The sequence below is a fragment of the Mustela erminea genome, chromosome 1 (assembly GCF_009829155.1).
Source record: "Mustela erminea isolate mMusErm1 chromosome 1, mMusErm1.Pri, whole genome shotgun sequence".
Classification (NCBI taxonomy): domain Eukaryota; kingdom Metazoa; phylum Chordata; class Mammalia; order Carnivora; family Mustelidae; genus Mustela; species Mustela erminea.
In genome coordinates, this window is record NC_045614.1 from 59,433,325 (window position 1) to 59,457,971 (window position 24,647).

General features: G+C 45.3%; 1 protein-coding gene and 1 pseudogene across 8 annotated transcripts in view; both read right to left on the bottom strand.

Moving 5' to 3' along the window:
- Positions 1 to 24,647, bottom strand: part of CHCHD6 (coiled-coil-helix-coiled-coil-helix domain containing 6) — a 239,866-nt gene that overhangs the window by 74,038 nt on the left and 141,181 nt on the right. The window lies entirely within an intron of this gene.
- Positions 7,225 to 7,801, bottom strand: LOC116588686 (annotated as a pseudogene).

Consider the following 24,647-nt stretch of genomic DNA (forward strand, 5'->3'; position numbering starts at 1 on the left):
TGCCTCCAGATCCTGCTCTACCTCACCTCATGTTACCCGTGAGACCTAGTGCTGTTGGCAAAAGCCCTGCTGGAGTCTTCTCGATAACCCTCAGTATACTGTAGGTGACCAGAGCACTGAATCTTCCAGACAAATGAGTTCAGATGCTGCCTCTTTCAGGAACGGTTCTGGACACAGCCTCCTTTGGGCTACCTCGTGACCCCCACTGCCCGGGGCTGCTGCCATCACGTGCTGTTGCAAGCATCTGCTCGTCTCTCCCCACAGGTGGTGAACCGGAGGACAGCGCTCAGGGCTTACTGATGGCTGCCTGCCCCCATCCCAGCACCTGGCCCTGGGCCTGGCAGCACAAAGACTGCTGAGATCAGGTCATCTGCAGTCCTCCTATCCCTTTGAGCCAGGGGATGGGGACAGCTTCTGTGGCTGCCACCTTGTGCTAAGGGGTTATAACCAGTTCCACATGCTTGAAAGTCTGCAGGTGTGTAGGGAGGCAAACAGGACCACACACACCGTTCCGGGGACCCCAAGGGACCAAGCCGCATGGGAGCAACTTGCTAAGATCAGGATCACCCAGCTCTCTCGCCCAGCCCCATCCGGTATGCCCAGGTCTGATCATTTGCAGGCTAACCAACCAGGGATGCTCCAGACAAGGATGAGCTGAGACTGCGCATTTCACCTTCAAAAGAAGCTACCAGAGTAGGGGCACCTGGGTGGCTCAGTGGGTTAAAAGCTACCAGAGTATGGTTAAAAGGCTCTAAGAAGAGGCAAGATATCTCAGTAGTCCCCATGCATAATACGAAGTGTACCAAACAGCACGGGGCAAGGGGCATGCTGCCTGGTTTTGAACAAGAGCACAGAACCTAATAGACTTCTTCAAAAGACCGCCCAGAAGTCCACTTGTTTAAGTCCAACAGAGGCAGGGCTGATACATCTCTCCTTAGGCATATACTTTTGTTTATTTCTAGAGAAGTTTCCCAGTAAAGGAGCTTCTATTTTCAAAACAGAATGGGCACTGGTGATGGTGTTTAAATTCAGGTGTTTTAATAAATACATTTAAGAGGTACTCCTAGAGCAAGCCTTTAAGGAGACCAATACAGTGGGCAGCTCTCCCACCCTTGACTGTGGTCGCTTGCATCTGAGCCCTTGCCTGATTGCTAGCACCACTGAGAGTGCTTCTCCCACTCACCCTCAGTTTTACCCAAAATTCAATTCCTCCTGGGGTTTCTGTCCAGGACTTCCTGTCCGGAAAGCATGGCCCATGACGTCTTTCTCACATTTCTCTCTTTCCCCGTCTCCTGCCGACATCAGCCCTCCTAGTTTCTGACGCCCATCTGGCACCCCTTCTCCCCTTTGGGCAGCCAGAGCAAACGACAGTAGCAAGGCAACAGATGACAATCCCCACCCATCTGGTGTGTGTTGTGAGGCGGCCACTTTTCCTGCCCCCCAAGCAGAAAATCTTTCTCATGCACATGCATCAACAGATGAGGTGCTGACGAGGTTTAAATCTTTGGATATGTACCGCCTTCCTTATCTTTATTATCTTCATCATCTTTACGTTACTCTCCAAAATAGTTCGTATCCTTTGCTACAAACAATTACATTCGGGACAAGAATTTTCACGTAAACTATGTTTGAAACTGTGGTTGGACCGATTGTACAATAGAGCTTTTAAAATTAACTTCCACGCTGGGGCGTCTGGGTGGCTCAGTGGGTTAAGCTGCTGCCTTCGGCTCCGGTCATGATCTCAGAGTCCTGGGATCGAGTCCCGCATCGGGCTCTCTGCTCAGCAGAGAGCCTGCTTCCCTCTCTCTCTCTCTCTGGCTGCCTCTCCGTCTACTTGTGATTTCTCTCTGTCAAATTAATAAATAAAATCTTAAAAAAAAAATTAACTTCCACGGAGGAGCTGGAATCTTTGAAGGAGTCTAGACTAATATGCAGATCCTAGGGATCTTAGCAAAATGGGGCTCTCAGTTTTCTCTGCCAAGAAGTGGAGGCAGCTAAAGAACAGGGCAGCTGGGCTAGGTTGGGGTTCAAAGGAAGTAGAAGGAAATCTCAGTGCTCCCAGTACCCAGAGATCACAGCTCTGATTAAAGAACAGTCTCTCAAAAGAGCTGGTGGGTCTGTCACGCTGCCATGCAACAAGGTGTTCAAACTCACTGTTGCACAATGAACCCAGGTTGGCTAGGACTACCAGATGGACTGCTGGCTGTCTATCCTGGAGACTCCTCTTTCCCCAGTAGAGAGATCCTGAGATATGGAGCTGGGCCTGGGAACGTACCCAGAGTCGCTGTCCCATACTTGCCCTATGACAGCAGACCCCTCCTGGCCTCAGTCAGCAGGTGCTCATCAAGCAACTTGTCTAGTGCACAAACTAAAGGAGGAAATGGGCAAGACAGATGCTCAGGCTCCCCTTGAGGAACCTCCAAAGGGGGGCAGATGGGCAGCACTGTGGCCAGACACACATTCCCCAAAGAATACTGACTTCTGAATAATCTCACCTTTCTATTCAAAATCTGGACTACAGTGGGCCACAGAAATGTGGTGCTTTGTGTTAAGTTTCCTAGCTGCTTGATATTTTGGGTTTGAGACTTTCTGTAAAAAGAAAATCAAAAGAGGAAAAAAGTTGAAAAAAGGTAAAAGCCGCTCAACCACACTTTCTAATCATCCATTCCTACACCCACCTCTTTCATGGACCCTCTGCTACCCAAAATAATTTGAAACGAATCAAATTCCTATTGTCAATTCTCAGTAAGAACCTACTGAGAGGCTGAGCCTACTTTAGTTTCTCCTTTCCTTCACACAGATGAATTTTCTTCATGGTTTGTCAACTCCTATGGATGCCAATTTCTAATTTTAGAATGGTTTCCAAATGTTGGTGGATAGCTGGCTTTGTGGGGATAATATAGCTCAATGTATATATAGTATAAATTATCACCTATGCTAGAAATGATTCCCTCCTTTATGGCAAAAATTACTAATTGACCCAATTCAATATTAAGTACATAAAAGGTTCTTGCTAAGTGCTTACTAAAGATTGTAAAAGACTCTCCAGGAAAGGATTTCATTTTTGCAGGATGCTACCTCACCTACAGGAGAAGGAATCCACTTGCCATAAGCACCTACTGTATGCCAGGCCCAAAGTGCTTTTGCATAACTCATGCCACTTCACAAAGAACCCGAGGCTTGCAGCTGGAAAGTGAGCAAGCTAGGACTCAAATCTAGGGGTGTCTTGCCCAGGGTGTGCGCTCTTCTCTGCCAAAGCATTTCTTAAAAAACTTGATACAAGCGCAAGTAACAGATTCAAATAAGTATTTTGCTCCTTTTAAAACAGAAATGCCCAGATGAGCTAAGACATGAACTCTACGGGAAGGGAAGAGAAAATAAATCTGTAACCCATCAAAGTATATTTGCTCTCCAAGCTGTGCAAATGCAAACAGGAAATGTCACAAGTACTGAAGAAATCTACACAGCTTTTAAGCATAAGCCTAATGTTTGGGGGCTTCAAAAAGGTATTTCTTAAAAGGTTCTATTTTCATATCCAAAAATACAGCCTGACATATGTAGAGACAGCTAATGAGCTCTATCGCATAAATAAAACAGGCCTGGAATCAGAAAACTATAGCCTGCGGGTCATGCGGGGTTGGGTGACATTCTGTAATGTGGAGGAAGGATGGGTGGGTGATGGTTACAGTCAGCACACCCGTCTGAAAGGTTCTGAGAGTCACTTAGAAGAAAAAGGAGGAGGAAAAGGAGGAGGAGGAGAAACCAAATAAATAAATAAAAATACATTTTAAAAGGTTGCTCGTCCCCATAAGCAACACACTCTGATACAGCACATGGCAGTGGTCTTCAGGGAGGCAGGGAGCCTCCTGAAGGAGTAGGAATGCCCCAGTGACAGCGGCCAGTATGATCAGATCTGGTCCTGGCTCTTCCAGAACCCCTAGGCACGTGATTTTGCCTCAGAAAGGTTCAAGTTATTCTTGTATAAAATGGAGGTAACATCACTTCCTTAGAGGTTGCTGTGAGGACAAAAGACCATTTCTTTCTTTCTTTCTTTTTTTTTTTTTTAATTTATTTGAGAGACAGAGAGAGAGCATGCACATGCTTGAGCAAGAAGAGGGGCAGAGGGAGAGAGAGGAGGAAATAATCCCAAGAAGACTCCCCACTGAGTACAGAGCCCAACACAGGGCTCCATCTCACATCTCATGAGATCATGACCTGAGCTGAAATCAAGAGACAGTCGCCCAAACGATGGAACCACCCAGGTGCTCCCCGCAAAAGACCACCATTTCTGATGTGTGTCTACTATAGGACCCGGCAATAGTAGGTGTTAAATGCATTGTAGCTAACATGATAATTATTATTACCAACAATTGACTAGTTAAAGGAAGTAATTCACAAGTATCTGAAACTATGAATTGAAGGGTTGAGGCAAGGGTCCAAGTTCACTTCCATGATGGAGGGCCAAGACTGTTAGCTCCATCAGTGAGCTGTCCATGGCACTTTGCTCCTGATGAAGCACCTGCAGGATGGATTCCACCCCGACGACAGCTCTGTGTGACAGGCATCTCCATGCATGAATTTAGAGCGCAAACTACCACTGCCACCCAGCAACTAACAGGAAATGCGGCCGAGGGGGAAACCCAGGTTGAAATCTAGGAATGTTTCTCTTCCACTCACTAATTCACAGTGCCTCCTGGGTTGGGAGGGTGTGTGTCATGTCACATCCATTCCTACTACCTGCAGGTACCGTGGTGGGAGCTCAGGGCTCTGAGGAACACAGGGACAGAGAGCCCAAGGGAGGGGATGCTGGCCCTCCTGCCCTGGCAGGTACTTCCTTCCTCACAGGGGTGGCTTGGCAGCCAACTGAAGGTAAGAGGGACACCTGGAGATGGGAGAGGCAGGAGAAACACCAATCACGGGAGCTTCAGAAGCCACCAGTGGCTCCCTACTCCATTCAGGATGAAAGCCCCAACTCCTAAGTCATACTTGGGGCCCTCCTGTCTAGCCTTAGGTCCACTGCTTTCCTCAGGCATCCCACAGCCAGGTATAATCACGGCCACCCTTCCAGAAGACACCACACTGTCCACACCTCTCAACCACCGCATGGCCTGCTCCCCCCAGCCTTGAAGTACCTGCCACCAGGCCTTTGCAGCCCTCACAACCTATGTCACATACAGATGACCAACAGACTCAGGAATGGACCCTCAGCCTCAACATGAATTCCAAAACCTGCAAATAAGATACCGGACACATTGCACCTATGAAAATGACAAAGACAGGAGCAGGGATATGTAGGCCTTTTCCCACACTGCTGGGGAGGGTGGGATCAGTAAAGCCTTTCTGGAGGGCCATTTGGCAATGTGTATTAGCATTTTTAATGAGCATCTCTTGTCATAAGCAAACATCATTATTGAGAGACACATATTAAAGGATTTTTACTATAGCATTGTTTATAAGAGTAAAGAACTAGTGACCATCAGCAGGGGTTAAATGCATTATGGTATCTCCAATTACACAGATTTCTTAAAAGTATGATAGATCATTACATACTGCCAAGGAAAGATGTCCATGAGAAAACATCTGCTCCTATTTATTTAATGGTAGTTGAATATACACTTAAATATAAATAAATACAGACAGACACATAGAGAGGGGAGAAGGGGAAAAAGAGGGAGGGAAGAAAGGATGAAATATACAAAACAGTAGATTATAAGCGGTCTTTCAAGTTGACAGTCTCCTATAGGAAGCCTTCCTGGATTGCCCCAGGGTGTTCGGTGCCTCTGTCCCTGGACTCCTCTCAAAGCACTTCTCAAACTCACTGTGTTACTGAGTGACACATCCAGGTCCCCATCAGACTGGGAACCAGTTGAAACATGCAGGGTCTGAGTCTTCCTTTTGGTATCGTGTCTGCAGCTCCCAACACACAGCCTGGCACATGTTAAAAGGAAGGGTGGATTGGATGGCTAGAAGGAAAAGAACCTCCTAGTGTATAGCTCTCTTCCCTGGATGAGCCCTGGCCAGGCCCTGCTACCTTCAGTAAGGCACTCTTGTCAGGAGCTGCAGAACTGCTTCCTCACCCAAGCCAGAAGTTGCCAGGCCTGCCTCACTTCTGAACTCCTAGGGGGCCATGGGCATGGCCAACTCAGGAGGCAAGGTAGCGGGTGTGAACATCTGGATGTGCCAGAGCCCCAGGGCCTCAGCTAGTCCAGCCACCCTCCGAGGCCTGCTTCTCAGCACGCAGACCCCAGCCAGCCCAAGTCAGGCAGGCAAGGAGTGGCTGGAAGCAGAGTGTACAGTTGGGGGTAAGGGTCCAAGCACCTTCACCCAAATACACCTGCCTGCTGGCCTCAGAAAGTTCTCAATTCCCTCAGGGTCATCTAAAGTTCTTTCAGGCCCCAAACTCCACGCTTTCTGCAGAGTGGCTCCGAGGGAGAATGAAAAGGGATGATCTTTTAAGGGGTAGGGAAGATTTGGCCCACTGAGGCCCCCTCTGCTGGGTGGAACCACTCCTGTGGGAGAGGTCAGCAGAGAGCTGCTAGAGCCCTAGCTCCCCAGGGAAGGTTCTTTCCTGCCCCTGCTCCTAGTTCTGAGGAGAGAATGGCACAAGGGGGTGGGAGCCCTTGGGTGTCTGTCCCCCGGCACGGCCAGCCTCCTGCTCCTGAGCGGAGTCCTGACCAGCATGCCTGCTTGCCCCAGAGTGGGAGCACAGTGTTTGGGGTCTAGCTCTGAGTGGTCTAGCCACCGCTGCAGAGGTTGGAGGATGCTCTGCCTCCTGGGTTGGCTGCAGGTCAGGGAGGGGCTGGGCTCTTGCAGATGGCAGAGGGACCAAGTCCGTCCACACCTGCTGCACCTCTGCCATCTCTCAGGCCACCATCCTCTCCTGTCTCTGGCTCTACAAAACAAATGGGATGAGGCAAGTCGACAGATGCCTTTCTAAGAATTTCCTTCCTAGAAAGTGTGGGGGTGGTCTGTCAGCAGGCCCCACTAACTCTTCAGACTCCAGGTGTACCACACCTGATACACAGTCACATGTGGGTCGTGTCTACTGGACCAAAGGGCAATGCTGATGGTGGCTTTTCTTTCTCCTTTGTCTTTTTCTTCTTCGTCCTCCACAACACCCCTTTGTTTACTTTTGTCCTCCCAGAAATCTTATTTCTGATATGTAGGGACAGAGTCTGGGTGCAGGCTTACTCCTCCCCTGGGATTTTTTTTTTTTTTTTTAAATTTTTTTCTGGCTACAAATTTATTCAAAACAAAACAATCTCCAACTTTACTGAGGTGGCTGACCACGTCCACGACCAAATCCGCCTCTGAACTGGAACTCAGTTGCTGAACCAGCCCCGGCCTCAGCTTTCTTGTCGGCACCAGGGGGCACAGCGCTTCATCTGTAGGTGTCTCTGTCAGCTTCCCCTCGTGTGAGTCTTGCAGGTCGCTCTCCCTCCAGACCTTTGGGCCGTGGTCTGCCAGTCTCAGGGCGGCTGCGGCGCAGAGTGGCAGGCACAATCTCAGGGGGCAGGTGGAGGTAATCACGCAGATACTGGATACCCTCGTTGGTAAGGTACCAGTAGAAATGTCTCCAGGCAAACTGTTCCTTTACGTAGCCTCGTGATTTGAGAGACTGCATGGCCTTCATGACGTGAAGATTGGGCACGTTCTTGTCTGCCAACTCAGGGTGTTTGGGCATGTGGACATCCTTCTTGGCCACCATCACTCCCTCCTTGAAAAGGAGTTCATAAATGGCAATTCGGTTCTTCTTGGGCATCAACATCTCGGCGGCTGCTACGTCCGGGGCCGGAGCTGGAAAGGCCTCCCCTGGGATTTTACGGCATACCTCAGAGATATGGCAGGCTCCATTCTAGACTGATTATGGCAATAAAGTCAAAGAAATTTTTTGGTTTCCCAGTGCATAGGAAAGCTGTATTTATACTATAGTGTAGTCTATTAAGTGTGCAATAATAGCATGGTGTCTAAAAAAAAAAAGCACATACCTTAATTTAAGAATACTTTATCACTAAAAAATACTAAGCTTTTCAGCTTTCAGTGAGTCCTCATCACTGAGCACAGATCGCCAGAACAAATACAATAATAAAAAGGTTGAGACAGGGCAAAGATTACCAAAACGTGACAGAGAGACACAAAGTGAGCAAACGCTGCTGGGAAAATGGTGCCCAGAGACTTGCTCAATGTGGGCTACCACCAACTTTTAATTGGTAAAGAACACAATTATCTGCAAAGTGCAATAAAATGAGGTACTGTCTGTATTTTGAAAAGTTTCAGACCTATACAGCTCGGTGAATAGTATCACTGCTCACCAGATTCCTCATTGCTAGGGTTTCGCCACGTCTACATGTCTACACATTGTCCCCGTGTCCATCCACACGCTGACATACACATTTTTCGGCTGAGGCTCTTGGAGAATTGGCTGCAGTCCTCCTGACACGTCACCCCTCATACTTCGGCTGCATCTCCTTGGAACAAGGACATTGATGTTTTGTGTCTCTAAACACAAACAACTACCACACTTGGGACACTTCACATCAATAGAATACTTTTCTAATAAAAAATCTACATTTGAGTTTTCCCCAGTTGTCCCAAAGGCATTCCCAGTCCCTCAACTCAGGATGTATTTGGTTGACGTGGCTCTTCATTCTCTTTTCATCTAAACTGGTCCCACCCTCTTATTCACCTTCTAGGACACTGATATTTTTGAAGAGTCCAGGACAGTTGCTTTGGGGAATGTTCCTCAATTTGGATTTGAATGATTATATCCTCATGATTAGATTTAGGCTAAAATTCTCAGTAGAGAAAACAATTCAGGTGATTCAGTGTCCTTCTCAGTGTGTCCTGTGATCGGGGATCAGAAATTAAGGCGATGACCACTAGACTTCTCTACTGTGGAACAGGAGGTATTTTCTAGAGATGGCCCACCAATGTCTTCTGTCTTCATCCTCTGTTCATAAGGTGACAGGAAACCCCTCCCACACTGCAGGGAGGTTGATATCCCTTCCCCAGATGATGGGTGGAACTCTGTGACTGCTTTAATCTATAGAATATGGCAAGATAGACATCATGTGACTTTGGAGTCTAGATGATAAAACGCCTTGCACTTCCCCTTCCTGTCTGGGGACCTAGCCACCATGCTATGAGTAAGCCCACAGGTGAAGATTCTGCCCAGCTGACATCCCAACTGTTCGCGTCAACTGCCAGATGTATGAGTGATTCTAGCCCTCAGCCACAGTCGTCCTTGGCAATCAAGTCACCCCCAGCCTTCGAATCTCCCCAGATGAGGCCCAAGACATTGTGTAGCAACAAGCTATTTCCGCTCCCTGTCTGAACCCAACTCTCAGAATCCAGGATCATAACAGAGTGGCTGTTTTATGCCACTACGTTTTGAGGTGATATTTAGTTAGGAATATGTTTCTACAACCATATCCTTTTTCTTCTATAATTAATAGATGATCTGAGAAGTGATGCTGTAATATGTGATTACCCTATTTCTCGACAGACTTTCATCCAATAGTTTTAGAGCAATTCATGAATTTTACCCGAATTATTATTACAATAGTGGCACAACTGATTATAATTCTTTCTATATTTATTAGTTGTCATTCTTGTAAAGACAGTTTCCTTTCCTGATTCTCTTTGATTTCTAAATATTTTTACATTAGTATGGACCTAGATACTTTTAAAAAAATTCAATGTATTATACTCCACTTCTGCCACTACTCATTTTGTTTGCTCAAACAAGATAATCTAAATTTGGTGAGTGGGACTTCTTGCAATATGGCTCCTGTGTCCTTTGTAGATTAACAGGCCCTCACATTTTTAAAACACATTCTTACTTTGTCACAAAATAAGATGTTCTAGGCTCAGCTTCTCCATTTCCTGCTCCATTCTTGGACCAGGCGGTTTTCAGGGGGCACTGATTCCTTTCAGTTAGAAATGGTTATTTAGAAATCAAGATCTTGGAAAAAAGAGTACTTACTCCTGTCGGGGGAGGGGGTCTTTACTTGGGGGGGGGTTCACCATGAGCTTGCGTTGATTTCTCTAATTCGGAAGCAGTACCACAGGGTGCTGCTACCTGCTCTCCCTCTGTTCCAAGTCTGCAGTTCCCTCTCGTCCAGGGAGAACTCCAGTTCCTCACATTAGTGCTCAGTCGTTCAATCACGTGATGCAAATAAAATAGTTTGGAATTGCTACACCAGTTCTGCTGATGAAAACCTACCACGTGAAATTCAAGATTTCTCTTCTTCGAATACACTTCATTGAGGAAGTACAGAGTACTCTATTCAAAAGTTACCTATATTTATTTGTAATTAAATGTTTCATTTTGAGATAATTATAGATTTATAGGTGGTCGTCAGTAATAATACAGGAAATCCATATACTCTTCCCCCAGTTTCCCCAGGGTGAACATCCTGTAGTGCTCTAGGACAACCAGGAAAGTGACACTGATATAATCTTGTAGCTTTACTCAGATTTCCCTAGTTTTGCATGCACTCATTTGTGCATATTTAGTTCCATGCAATTCTATCACATGTACAGGTTCATGTAATCATCACCATTGCTGAAATATAGGATAATGCCACCATCCCTGGGGTCCCCTCTGCTCCATTTTTATAATGATACTCACCTTCTTCCCCTCTACACCTACCTCCAATTTCCCTGACCCCTGGCAACCATTAACCTGTTTCCCATCCCTACAGTTTTATCATTTCAAAAATGTAGAAATAGAATCACACAATATTTAACCATACGATGTGGGTTTTTTTTTTTACTCAACATAATTCCCTGGACAGTCACCCAAGATTCATCTTTATATCAATACCTCATTCCTTTTTATTGCCAAGTAGTGTTCTATGTATGGATGTACCACTTTTGTTTACGATTCACCTGTTGAAGAGTATGTGGGTTGCTTCCAGCTTTGACTATCATGAATAAAGCTTCTATGAGTATTCGCTTTGTGTAAATGTTGTTTTTGCTTTTCTGGGATAAACGCCAAAGAGTGCAATTGCTGGGTTTTATGGTAACTGCACACTTAGTTTTATAAGAAATTGCCAAACTATTTCCAGAGCAGTTTTACTATTTTACATTCCCACTAGCAATACATGTGTGACCTAGTTTTTCCACATCCTTGTCAGCATTTGGTGTTGTCCCTATTTTTAATTTTAGCTATTTGATAGGTATGTAGGGATATAAAATTGTGGATTTAATTTGCACAGCTCTAGTGGCTAATGATGCTGAGTGTCTTTTCATGTGCTTATCTGCCATCTGTATATCCCCTTGGTTAATTTACCCAATTGGACTGATTGTCTGATTTAACTGGTGAGTTGTGGAAGTTCCTTATATATTCTAGATACCAGTCTTGAGTTTGAGATATAGTTTGCAAATATTTTCTCCCAGTCTGTAGGTTCCCTTTTCATCTCTACAGACTCTTTCATAGAATAAAAGTTTTTAATTTTGGTGAAGTCCATTGTGTCAATTTTCTCCTTTTACGGATCATGCTTTTGGTGGTTTTAATTCCAGTTTCCAAATGTTGTTACCATTACAGCAATCTCTTATACAATTGATTTTTGTATGTTGATCTTGTGTCTTGTGATCTTGCTAAGTTCATTTATTAGTTCTAGGAGGCTTGTTGTTTGTTTGTTTGTAGTTCCTTAGGGTTTTCTATGTAGATGACCATGTCAATATGCATATAGGGACAGTTTCTTTTTTCCTTTCTAATCCATATGGCCTTTATCTTCTTTTTCTTATCTTACTGCAGTGGCTAGTGTCTTACCAGTGGCTTAACTCCAGGCTGTGTTTAAATGGTAAGAACAAATATCCTCGCCTTGTTCCCGAACATGGGGGAAAGCATTCAGTACTTCATCATTACATAAGACATTAGATACAGACTTTTTGGTAATGCTCTTCCACAAGTTAAAGTAGTTCCTTTCTACTCCTAATTTTCTGAGAGTTTTTATCAAATATGGTTATTGATTTTTGTCACATATTTTCTGTATTAATTAATATGATCAAATGGTTTTTTCCCCTCTTACCTTGTTGATATGGTGGATTTCATTGACTAATTTTCAAACATTGACCCAGGTTTGCATGCCTGGAATAAACCCCACTTTATATACCCATGGTATATCTATATAAAATTGTTAGATTTGGTTAGCAAATATTTTGTTGAGGATTTTTTGTCTAATTGAAGAGAGATATTGGTCTGTAGTTTCTTTTTGTCTTTAAATGGTTTGGTAATACTGTTTGTCAAGATAATACTGGCCTCAAAATGAGTTGGAAAGTTTTCCCTGATTTTGTATTTACTGGAAGAGATTGCATAAAATTGGTTTTAATTCTTCAATTGTTCAGTAGAAATCTCCAGAGAAACCATTTGTGCATGGAGTTTTTTCTGAAGTTTCAAAATCATGAAGTAAATTTCTTCCGTTGTTACAGAACTGCGAACTACTCAGGTTATCAGTTTCATCCTGGTTGTTTTAGTAGTTTGTGGTTTTCCAGGAACTGGCCCTTTATGCCCATGAGCATAAAGCTGTCACCTTACTCTCTTCCAATGGCTGTGGAGTCTGCAGGGATGTAACCTGTTTCTCTGATATTGGTGATTCATGTCTTCTCTATTTTTGTCAATCTTGCTAGAGGTTTATTAATTTTATTAAATTTTTTTTCCAAAAACCAGCTTTTTATTAATTCTCTCTACTGTTTTTCTGTTTCAGTTATAGTGATTTCTGTTCTTATCTTTATTATTTCCTTTCTTCTGCTTGTTTTGGCTTTATTTCATTCTTCTTTTTCTAGCTTCTTGAGATAAAAACTTTAATATGAGACTGTTCCTTCTTCCTAATGTAAGCATTTACTTCTACAAATTTCCCTGTATCCTGCAAATTCTGATATGCTTTCAACTCTTTTAAATTTGGAAAGGTTTGTTTTATGACCTCAGATATAGTCTATCTTGGTTCCATAGGTACTTGAAAAAATATGGATTCTGTGAATGTTGGGAGTATTCTTTATATGTTGATTAGATCCTATTGGTTGGTTACATCATTTAGGAATGTTACATCCTTGATGATTTTCTGTTTAGTTCTTCTATCAGTTCTGAGAAAGGGATTTGATGTCTTCCTGACTATTATTTTAGACTTGCGTGTTTCTCCTTTCACCCCTACAGTTTTTCCTTCATGTATTTTAAGATTCTATTCTTTGGGGCATATACATTTAGGATTACTATATCTTCTTAGCAAATTGATCCTTTTATCCTCACATCATGTCCTTCCTTGTGTCCATTAATTTTCTTTGTTCTGAAGTACTTTATCCGATATTAATATAGCCACTCCAATGTTTTTGGATCAGTGTTTACATATATTTTTTTCCCACCCTTTCATTTTCAACCTATGTCACTGCATTCAAACTGAGTTTCTAATACACAGCTCTGTGTGTGTGTGTGTGTGTGTGTGTGTGTGTGTGTTTAATCTATTCTAGCAACCTCTGCCTTTAAGGTTATTATTGCCATGTTAAAGCTTAAGTCTACTGAAAGCTTTAGTACTACTAAAGCTACTTAAAGCTTAAGTAATTGCCATGTTAAAGCTTAAGTCATTTTATTATGTTTTCTGCTTATTCCCTGTTTCTCATTCTCCATTTCTCTTTCCTTGCCATCCTGTGGGTTACTTAAATATTTCATAGGATTCCATGTTAATTTACTAATTGTGCTTTTCAGTGTATCCCTTAATAAAATTTTCTTAGTGGTTACACTGAGTACTATAGTATACATATTCTACTGGTATCACTAATTTACCATATGGAGTATAGTATGGAAACCTTACTTCGATTTAGGTTCTTTTATACTTTCCACTTTTTAACACCTTTGCTATGAGCATATTTTTATACATATATTTGCCTCACATCAGATGGTGTTATATTTTTTTGTTTCAACCACAAAATACGAGTTTAAAAACTCATGAGAAAAAGAATAATCTATTATATTGTCCATAGTTTTGCTTTTTCCATTGTTCATTCTTTCTTGTTCATGTTCCAAGATTACTTCTTTTATCATTTTATTTCTTTTTGAAGAACTTACTTTAGCCATTCTTACTTTTTAAATATTTCATGTTTAAAGCAATCTCTAGACCCAATGTGGGGCTTGAACTCATAACCCTGAGACCAAGGGTTGCACACTCCACCAGCTGAGCCAGCCACTCACTTCAGCCATTCTTTAAGGGTAGATTGGCTAGCAACAAACTCTCTTAGTTCTCTGCAGTCAGACAGTATCTTTATTTCCTCTTCATTCTAAAGGATAGTTTTGCCAGGTATAGAATTCATAGTTATAGATTTTAATTTTCAGTACTTAAAAAACATGCCACTTTATTCTGGCCTCCATGGTCTTAAACGAGACCCCACTGTCATTCAGACTGGTGTTAACTTGTAAGGAATACAATGATTTTCTCTGATTGCTTTCAAGATTCCTTTGTCCTTAGTTTCCAGAAGTTTCATTATTATGGATCTAGGTGTGTATTTCTTTGAATTTATCTTCTTTGGAATTTTGCTCAGCTTCTTGAATCAGAGCCTTTATTTGTACTATTCTGGTCTGTCGGGTTCATCTGAGGCCACAGGGGCTCTTGTTGATCCCTGCTGGGGTTGCCTGTGGGGGCAGAAAGTGCCTCTTCAGGCTGTGGGGACAAAGAGGGCTTCCCTGCCAGCCACTTATTAAGATGGGGATCCCTCCTGCCAGTGTCAGGCCTGCCAGTGTCTCCAGGTGGTGGGAGTCTATGACCTACAGTACACAAAGACCACTACTCCAACAAGTTGTGGCAGGATGCCCCCAGATGATGCCAGTAGTCCACCAACGACTCTAAGTAGGAGAAAGGATTCTCTGGTTCACAGGTCAAAGAGCACTTCCCAGATCAGTGCTTCCTAGTCATGTGGGGTTTCCAGATGAGAGAGAGAAGTCTCTACACTTCTCTGTGGCAGGATTCCCCTTCTTGATGCTATTGAACCACTGGGGTCTCTGGGTAAGAGAAGGGGGTCTCCTTCAAACAGGGAAGGAGAGTGCTTCCTGGTGCCATTGTCAGTGGTGCTTCCACTTGGTCTCCCTTCCTGGTGCCATTGGGCCTACTGAGTATGGTTGGCAAGACTCCCCCTCAATCTGGTGAGGCAATGAGCCTACCTGGGCAGCTGTCTGCCACAGGTTGGGGGATGAAGATACTGGTCCTGGGTTGCTGGCTGTCACTGGGTGGGATAGTCAGGAAGCACCCATGCCACTGTGTTGTTCCTCTAGTCCCAGAGTCCCTAACCAGTATCCCTTCCTTTTCCTACCTTTCAGACTTCTCCTATGGTTGCCTCTCAATTTATTTAAGGATACATAATTGTACTCGGTGAGAAAGAGCAAGGAGAAATCAGTCTAGTCCTCTTGCCCACACTAGAAGTCCACCCAAATTAATACTGTTTCTCTGTGTGGAGTGGCATGTATCTGATATATAGCTAGGTTCATTTACTTCTGTTTGTACTAATTTTTATCTCCATCTTTATTTAATTTTTAAGTAACACACTAAGATGGTTCACAAGGCAACTATGTATAAAAGGCACACTCAGAGGTGTTCGATTCCCTTCCTTGTCTTCCTTGCCCATTTCCACTTACTCATGTGGGTAACAGTCTCATTAGTTTCTGGTTTATCCTTCCTAAGTTCCTTTTTGAAAACTAAGGAGATTCATACATTTCTGTCTTTTTTTCTTATTTCAGCAGAGGCCTGATTTTGGCCTCAGAATCTCAGTCAGCTATAGCCCAGTGACTTAAAATCTTCATAATCTGGATCTTCTTCCTACTGAAAGCCCTTCAGATGCCTCCCTGATTCCATTTAAACCCATTCCTCCATTCTGCTCACAATTCTCAATTTGTTGAGTCATTTGTCTGCTTCCCTTCTTTAAATTTTATTGATCCACGTTTCCTCATAATTCTTATTCTCCCTTCAATCACTAACATATTTGAGTCGATCTAAAAGAAAACAAGGATGCTTACCTTAATGGAATAAATGTATTCTGTTAGAGTTTGCTGTAAAATGAATTCCTGTGAAGTGAATCCCACTTTCCAATGCAGTATATTCTGGTATACTAAGGGGAAAGTGGTCATAGGGTATAACTAATACTGCATTTAAAAGAGCTGCCTATGTTTTTAAGATCACAAATTCAGGAGGAAAGTGAGATATTTTCAATAAAACACTGCTGACAAAACACAAAATGTTAACAATTATACTTCACCACACTTTTTTAAATGTCACAAAATACAAATACCAAAAATGACAACATAACACTGTCACAGTTCTGGCAGACTAATCTGTTACCTCATACACAGTTCCCACATATGGGCAAACATCCCTGGAGTCTTGGCAATTTAACTCAGTTTCTTCTCACTAGACTCAGAAGCCCTTCACACTAACTCTTCTTCCGGAAACCTCGGTTGTGGTTTTTGTATCATTTGAACCCACCAGGCCCCTTTCCAATACTGGTGAAAACTTGATTAGAAAGCAGTTTTCCCTCAAAGGTGGCTGGGAGCTCTCTTTTCATTTGCTCAAGAGGCACACAACAAACATTTACTGAGTATCCACAAAGGAACAGGCCGCAGGAGCTAATACTTCCAAGTGCCCGCACAGTGTCTGGCAAAGCCTGGATATCCTGTAAGTACCATCATTCTGGGTTAGGTAAAGTCACCAGCTAATAACCAACAATCAGGAGTGAATCAGCAGATCCTACGATCTGTTCTATTCATTTTACTCCTGGCTGGCACTGACTTCAGATGCCACTAGCATATCTAAAATATTTGCCGAGTCTGACCATTTTAAAAGGAGACAACAATGAAATGACCTGTACTTCTCCTGGGAGAAGAGCAGAAAGCACAGGATCCTACAGGTTTGCATGGTGATAATATTATGGTGATACAGTGCATGAATTCTTTATATCAGAGCATTTCAAATAAAACATGGGACACTATTTTTTAGAAGCCCTTTCATGAGCCATTTAACATGGGTAAATAACCTAACCGCCCTGTGTTTGAGTTTAAAATCTGGCACTGTAAGCTTCTAAGAACACTGAAACACCTCAAAACTGGTTTTGCTTTATTTAAAACTGCATAAAGCGTGATGCTATCAAGAGCCTTCACCACAAGCCCTGGAGGTCTTTAATGGCACTAAAAACTGGAACACTTTCCCCACATCATCACTGGTGCTCTCAGTGTCTGAGGGAAGGGTCTGATGTGGCTTTCAGACAGAGTGTGAGCCACGTGTCTGCACCTTCCCCCGCTACGTCTGCATGTGTCTAGTGAAGGGTCTGAGTTGCCGATGATGATAAGACTGGAAGCCCTTCCCTCTGAAGGGCTGGCCCCTTGTGGGGAAAGGTCATCAGCCTCCCTCAGGACCAGCACTGGGGTGGGAGGAACTGTTCCTGCAGAGTAACCTTCTCCTCCCACTTTTTCCCTTCTCTGGATTCTGGATATCTGGTGCTGTGATGTGTGAATAAGCATCAATTCCTGACCAGGAGCTCAAATTAGGGCAAGAGATGGACCCATGTCAGGATGTGGTAGTCAACACTGCATTCAGCCAAGAGGATCCAGACAGGCTTCCTGGAGCAGGAAATGGTTGAGTTGTCTTAAAGAGGATACAGGAACTGACCAGGTGAAGTACAGGCCACAGTGGGGGAAGCAGGTTGCAGATAAGGCCCAAGAAGGAGGACTGAGTGTAGATCAAAGTTCCTGCAGGCCAGTTCTGCTGGTAGGAGAGCATGACGTGGGGCTGTGGGGCAAGCAGATGGCCTAGGGCTGATGCCCGGGACTGTGGAGTGCAGACTGTAAGGAGAGGTAGGGACCACCATTCTGAGTAGGGGATTGACCGGATCGGTAAGAAATCTGAACTCTGGGGACTGCCACTAAAGGTGAGGAAACCTTTACAGACAGCTGCTCTCAACTGGGTAACAGATGATGGGGCCATGGGGATGAACAGGACTATAACTTTTAACTTTTAACTATTTAGGAAGCACAGGAATGGGCTAAATGCGGGAAATACAGAGCCCAGCAGGCCTTGCATTTCCCAGTGGGGAAATGGGTCATGGGGGAGGCCCTCACTGCATGCTTCCAGGGGAGGAAGGCAGTGCATGGAGACATGCACCCTGGGAGGACGATGAGCCCAAGATATAGAAGTGCTGGCATTTGTGGCCTTGTGCAGCTCTTGGCACCCCCACCTGGCCCATCCTGTGCTCTTGGCACCCTGCACCAGTTTTGACTCTGTGAGGTTTTCCCCCCAAATCAATGACCCACTTTTGTTCCTAAGACTTCTTCCAGATTCAGTTTTACCATGAGCACTCTCACTGGCATGAGGACGGGAACAAAGCTGCAGGTACTCACTATATCTATGGCAAGTGTGAATGCTAACCAAAGAGCTTAATTCCACAGGCTGCCTTGAGAGGGACAGGCCAGAACAGCTGCAAGCTCCTGGGAGAAGCATCTCACAAGTGCAGGACATGATAGCAGAGGGTCTGGAGAGGACAGTCTGGCACACAACAGGCAGGGCAACATGGCCGCTTCTGCTAGGTTAGGGCCATTTCCGTTTTTGAAGGCACCACTTTCTACCTTTTTTTCCCCCCCTTAAGATTGTTTATTTATTTATTTCTCTCTCTCTCATACACACACACACACAGGGAGAGAGCAAGCACAAGCAAGGGGAGTGGGAGAGGAAGAGGGAGAAGCAGGCTCCCCGCTGAGCAGGGAGCCCGATGTGGGGCTCGATCCCAGGACCCTGGGGTCATGACCTGAGCTGAAGGCAGACACTCAACGGACTGAGCCACCTGGACAACCCTCTTCCTCCCCTTTAAAAAGATAAACAAATCACAGCTTGAACAGTGGAGGCCAGACTAAAGATTCTGGAATCAGCCATCTATCAGTATAACTCCCACTTCCACCACTTAGGAGGCTCTGTTGTCTTATACAAACTACTTGTAGTCCCTCAGGTCCTAAATCCTCACCAGTCCAATGGGAATGAATGCATCCACCTTATAAAGCCTCAGGGCAAGGGTCTGGTTCTTAGGCACTCAACAAAGAGCTATGGATGGCTCCTGCAAAGCTGGCATAGGAGAGCAGCAAGGCCACAGCTCTCTGGGAGAAGTCATTTTACCTGCTCTGCGGTGATGGCCACCAGGGAGTGCAGAGCCAGCAAAGCAGCATGGACGGTCGAGGTCTTATCACTGCATCCCAGCCAGACCAAGCCCTGCAGATTAGGTTCCTCTGGCTGACCAACCTGAACCAGCGCTCAGCTGAACTGGCATCTCGCAGCCCGAATCAATAGCAATAGTCAGGATGGGAACTGAGTGCACAGGAGGTCTCTCTGACCCCAGACAATGAAGTCTTCCTTCCTCAGCATTCACACTGCCAAAACCACTGGTGACAGTGGTGAGAGGCATGCAGTGAAAAATGGATTTGAAAGAATGAACAGATGTGGCAAGGCAGGGAGAGAAAGGGAAAAAGACAAAGCTTATATGTAATGCACTTGGGCAATCACCAGGTCTTGTTCGGGCGACATGGGAAGAGCAGGCAGCGCCATGGCCTTGTACTGGCTCCGGCATGGTTTCTCATCCATAGGCGACGACAGGGCCTGGGGAGTCTGCGTGCAGTCTCTGAATAGCCGAAACACACTACAGCCTGAACCGCTTTGCAACCCTTGATGTTCCATGTGCTGGGAAATGGCTAGTGGAGGTACACGGAGGTACTCATACGGCTGTGGCTTCTCATGACCAGCTGTGTCCAAGTAAGCAGCAAGAAGAGCTGCCCCAGAGTCCATAGTCTCTCATGGTTCACCTCCCCTTCCAATTTCCCTCAACTCCCTTCTCCTAAACAATCTGAGGGTTTTGAAGGGGCGGGGGTGGGAGGTTGGGGGAACCAGGTGGTGGGTATTAGAGAGGGCACGGATTGCATGGAGCACTGGGTGTGGTGCAAAAACAATCAATACTGTTATGCTGAAAAAAATAAATTAATTAAAAAAAAAAAAAGAAGAAGAAGAGCTGTCCCAGGATTATAGACTTCTGTCACTCCTGCCCAAAGGAGAGGGAAAGCAGGCCCCATCCAAAAAAAAGACAGGCCTAACCTGATAAACACACTAAGACATGACTTTAGAATGAGGGAGGGAAGACCCAAGGGGAGGACTGAGTGGGAAATTAGTAGCACCCTTCTTCAAGTGGATCACAGCCCAGGGAAAGAGTCAGTGGTGATGGGGCAGCATCCGTGATTGGTATCCACCTGACAGGTGTCTCCTTTGGCCCCTAGGCTTTCAAAGATAGGCAAGAAGACCTGAGCTCTGCAAAGAAACGGGGTGCTGGATCTAAGTCAAGCCCCCGGGAGTAGGCACTGTATGATCTCGGAGTTCCTAACAGCTCAGGAAAGGGAAGATCTAAACATGGGAGTGCCTGGGGTCCTCACACTGGAAGAAAGATTTTAATGAATGCCCAGCTCTTACCCAAGATGCTAAAACATTGCTTCAAAAATGGTGGTCTATTCTAAAATCACCTGTGTGTCCACCTAACCTGGACTAGATGGCCCCACCTGGTCTAGGACTCCCCAGGAGAAATCTATCAGTTGACAATGAGGCCTACAATGTTGCTCTAGAGTGGGGTCTCTCACCTCAGCACTGTCAATGTGTTTATTCCAGTAACTCTCTGTTGTGGGGCTGTCCTGGGCACTGTATCCCTGACCTCTACCAACCAATGCCAACCGCCCCCTCCCCCAGTCATGACAGGCATTAGGTCCAGACACCAGCAAATGTCCTCTGGAAGGCAAAATCACCTGTCAAAAACCACTGCTCTATAAGAAGAGGAAGCTAAAGAGGGATAGGAGCCTTCAAAAACTCATTTCTGAGAAATACAATAAAAAATGAGCTCAATAAAAGAGAGGGGGATAGAGAGTTGTCCTGAGGCCTAATGCACCTAAAAATCATGACATGCCCCTGCTCGCGAGTCCCTGGAGAGGCAAGTCAGATTTCCTGGGGAGGGAGAGCAGGGAGAAAGAGTTCAGAGGGGGTTTCTGCCACATGCAGGAGCCCTGGGAGCCCCTGGTCTATGGGGTCAACACATCTCTCAGGGAAGGGAGGACACAGGACCCACTGGGAACACTAAGGAATGGCTCAGCCTATAAGAACAGGGTCAGAAAAGCTGAGGCCCAGGCAAGCTAAGCCATTGGGAAAATGCTAAGGACAAAAAAAGGGCTTTTAAAATTGGATCAGGAACGATAGGAACAAGAAGGGATAGGCCCATATTGGGGTGAAAGGTGTTCAGTTAACAGATGACGGAGAGAAAGAACTATAAACTCCCATTTTCTATCAAGGAGAACAATCTTCAGACTGAAAAGGTTGAATCAAACACTGATATGAGGGAATTGAAACGCGAGACGGAGACGAGATTGTGAGAGAACATCTAGTCACACTAAATGAATTCAAATCTCCTGATCCAGATGAATCACATCTCAGCTCTGAATTAACTTACAGAAGAGACATGCTCGTTGCTGGCAATCTCAAGGACTCAGAGAAAATGAGAAGATGCCCAAGATGAGACAATGTCCAATTTAGCAAAGGGGAGAAAAGGTGGATTTTGCAAACTACAGACTGGTGAGCTAGACACAGATCCCTGAGAGAATTCTATGGTCTAAGTACTCAGAAATGGAAGTCACGCCCGCCCCCCCCCCCCACCCCCGAAGGAAGCCTAGGTTGGTGGGAAACAAGGTATCCAGACACACTTCCATGCTCTTGTCATAAAGTCATTCTACTGCCTAGAATAATGGAGAAATCCCCCCCCCCCAGAGTGATGGGAACACTGCCTACAGTGATGGAGATACTGCCCAGAGTGTGGGGATACCAGCTAGAGCAATGGGGACACCACCCAGAGTGATGGGGACGCTGCCTACAATGATGGAAATACTCATTACCCAGAGTGATGGGGACACTGCCCAGAGTGTTGGGACACACTTACAGTGATGGAGATACTGTCCAGAATGTGGGGACACCACCTAGAGCAATGGGGATATCACCCAGGGTGATGGGGTCACTGCCTAGAGTGATGGGGACACTGCCCACACTGATAGAGATACTCACTGCCCAGTGACCACAGTGATGGGGACACCACCCAGGGTGATGGGGTCACTGTCTAGACTGTAGGGACACATGGCCCAGAGTGATAGGAACACTGTCCAGAGTGATGGGGACACTGCCTACAGTGATAGAGATACTCACTGCCCAGAGTGATGGAGACATAGCCCAGGCATGAGGGAGATACCACCCACTGTGAGGACACTGCCCAGAGTGATGGGGTCACTGACTAGACCACAGGGATATATGGCCCAGAGTGATGGGGACACTTCTCAGAGGGATGGAGACATTGCCCAGAGGGACGGAGACATTGCCCAGAGTGGTGGCGACACTGCCCACAGTGATGGGGTCATTGACTTGAGTGTAGGGACATATGGTCCAGAGTATGGGGGCACTGCCCAGAGTGATAAGTACACCATCCAGAGTGATGGGGTCACTTTCCAGAGCAATGGGGACACCACCTAGGGTGGTGGTGACACTGCCTAGAGGGATGGAGACACTTCAGAGTGATGGAGGCATGGCCTATAGGGATGGGGACACTGTACAGAGTGATAAGTACATCACCAAAAGTGATGGGGATACTGCCTACAGAGATGGGGACACTGCACAGAGTGATGAAGACACTGCCTACAGGGATGGGGACACTGCCCAGAATGGACTCTGCTCAGTGAGTTTCTGCCCTATGATGCACCTGTGGGAGGACCAAACAGCAGAAGGGACCTGGAGTAGCACTCCTATTCTGCAAAGTCTGGAGAGTGAGGACAGATGGTTGACTATAGAGTGTGGCATCTTCCTTCTGACTCAGCATCATTATCCATGACTTGAAGAAAGGAGTGGCAGCATACTGATCAAATCTGCTGATGACATGAAGTTCAGAGGGAGACCTAATATGTTGGATGGGTAACAGGATCTAAACACATCTCAAATGCTAAGTACAGCGCTGTCTACTCCAATGAGATGGAAATTAACAGGGTTAGGGTCCAAATCCAGCAGCCATGTGCATGCAGAACAAGGCAGTGCACACACAGCCCAGCAATGCACACAAAGCCCAAAGGAGCTGAGTCCAAACGAGACAGCCAAACACAGCCCAGGCAGTGCTGCCAGGAAATGTCCCCTCGGGAGGGTCTGTGGGGGTGACAGCACAGCCCTATCCCACCCCCCACCCCTTTCGCCTTTGCATGCTGGCTTCAGTTCTAGGGCCAGCAGGGACAGGGACAAGTTAAAACCTACCAAAAGGAGAACAGTTAGATTGCCCCACTGGGAGGAAAGCCTGAGAACTGGGGTGATGGTTTCACTGGGGAGGGACAGGAAGAAGGCTAGTTGTCTCCTCTTTGGCACACCACACAGGCTCGTTCTGTCTGGCTCTGTGACAGCTGTTACTCTGGAAGGTGTGAACAGAACCAGTGGGTGGTAGTTACAGGCAGGACCCCTGAGCGGACCCCACAGTGAGGCACAACCACAGCTGTCCATTAACAGCACGACTGTCCGAGGAGGAGGGGCACGGCTAATACCCACACATGCTGTGACGGGCATTTTCACGTGTCATCTCATTCAGACCTTAGCAACAATCCAACGAGGCTGTGCTTATTAGTCCCTGAAGAATGAGGAACTCAGGCTCACTCAAGTTAACCCATTTGCCTAAGGTTGCACAGTTAGCAAGAGCTGAGGTAAGCAGTCACCAGGGGTGAGCCCCAATCCCATGCTTTCCAACCTGTGGTGTCCAGTCAGGGCCCGACTAATCAGCAGCTGAGGAGACAGCAGGAAAACATCCTGCGCCAGGGAAGAGTCCCTCCAGGCAGGAGAATCAACAGTGATTATAGTGCATAAACAGGCCTGCATAAAGCAATGAACATGATCACTTAATTAGTAATAAAAAAGTACAAATTCAAAGACCAATTTTTGCCCATCAAATTAACAAACTTAAAAACCAATGAAAATGGGGGAAGGGAGAGAGAGCTTTAAGAGCTTTCCTAATAGGAAAAAAAATCATATTTGCAGAGGCAGTTGTCAAAAGGAGAAAAAAAGAGGCCAACAAAGTTATGAGGAGCTGCTCTGCCATATTAATTGAAGAAATGCAAAAATTTGAGGCTGATAAAAGGCTGTGATGGTATAGGTATGGGGAGGGGACTCTCAAGCCAAAATTCTGAAGAGAAATTGGATGTCTCCATTAAAATTCATTGTGAAAGACTGAAGAACCCTAAATGTCCGTTAACAGGAAGATGGTGAAATACATAATGCCAATTCCCGCTATGCAGTCATTAAAGGGACAGGTAGATCTGATGGACAAAGGGAAGTGATGTGCAAAGTTGTCGGAGAAGTACTTTTAGATTCAAGAAGCAAGTTAGTAAAGAATAAACTCTGACCCCAGCTGTAAAAAACAAACTATGTCTGTGTTCATCACAGAAATAAGGCTGACAGTTGCAGGGGATGGCTGGAAGCACATTTACCAGTGTTCCTGCTGGAGAACTGGGGCCACACTTTGCATGCTTTCATGGAGCTTGAACTTCTTGCAAACACGCATTACACTGGTAATTAATTTTAAAAAGAAAAAGG